The following is a 1,189-nucleotide window of genomic DNA, read 5'->3' as shown; positions in this document are numbered from 1 at the left end:
CTAAACTTCCGGTTTCGGGAGTGTTATTTCAAAGTAAAAGTGGAAAAACGGGTGTCAAACCTCAAAGAGAATCAGAATCAGAATACTTTATTAAACCTTGAGGAAATTGTGTGGTTATAGTTGCTCGAAGAAGGAAGAACAGTAACTGTCTAAACTAAATTAAATAATTTAATATATTATATAGTTATAAAATAGAATTATATATATATATATATCACTCAAATTAAATATATATGCTTGAAATTGTACTGTAAACTGTGTTGTTCACACTGCACAGGTTGTGCAGATATTAAGGATGTGCAGCTACTGCAGTGTGTACTGAGGATTAGATCGAAGAGCCCACTTCTAGGCCTTTTCAGAGTGTGATTACAGCTGTGAATTACAGATAAGCTATTAATAAGTCATTGATTACTTTCTTCTTATAATAATTATTATTGTGACTAGTATTATAAAATGAAAAAATGAAATTCCTGGAAAATAACACTATAACTCTATCTAGACACATTATATAACTTATTATATTAAGGTTATTTCTCGTAAGAGACTTTTTCTACCTCAGGCTCGTCATCAACTGTTCTCTAAAAGGAGTGCTTATTAAATAAGAAACACAATTCAACAAAATAATGTACACTTTTGTGCTGTCTGGACAGCTATTTAAAGGGGATTGATATAAGAGATATCACTGAGATGTTTTTCACACCTGAAGCTCTGGTCGCGTCTATCGTGTTCAGTGTGTACGCACCGTTACAGTTTCAGCTTTTTTTTTTTTAATTTCTTTTAATGGTGGTTTTGGTTAATGTTTAACACAGTGAAAAATCTTTCCTTGAAATGTTTCTTTAATATAAGTTATTATGCCATGTTAATAGCCTCGCCCATCTGATGTCACATGCACAAGGAGCAGAAAAATATTATAATGAATATTTAAACTATTAAATTGGTTGCTAAGAGAAAAAATTTAAAATAAAATTGGGGAAAACTGTGTTAAACTGCCTTCACATTGAAACACTTACTAACGCTGTTGTTTTTAAGTATTTAAAGACCCTTAACTGCGATTGTTAACCACTTTAACCAGCACACATAAAAAAAATCAGCATTCACGCACTTATATTTTTTAATTTACAGCTTGACGCAATTTCTGATTTCACAGTAATATGAGAAAATTTTATCATATGGGTCATATGATTGTTGG

The sequence above is a fragment of the Pundamilia nyererei genome, unplaced genomic scaffold (genome assembly GCF_000239375.1).
Source record: "Pundamilia nyererei isolate P.nyererei 1_Seehausen unplaced genomic scaffold, PunNye1.0 scaffold00300, whole genome shotgun sequence".
Taxonomy (NCBI): Eukaryota; Metazoa; Chordata; class Actinopteri; order Cichliformes; family Cichlidae; genus Pundamilia; species Pundamilia nyererei.
This window is presented reverse-complemented; position numbering follows the sequence as displayed.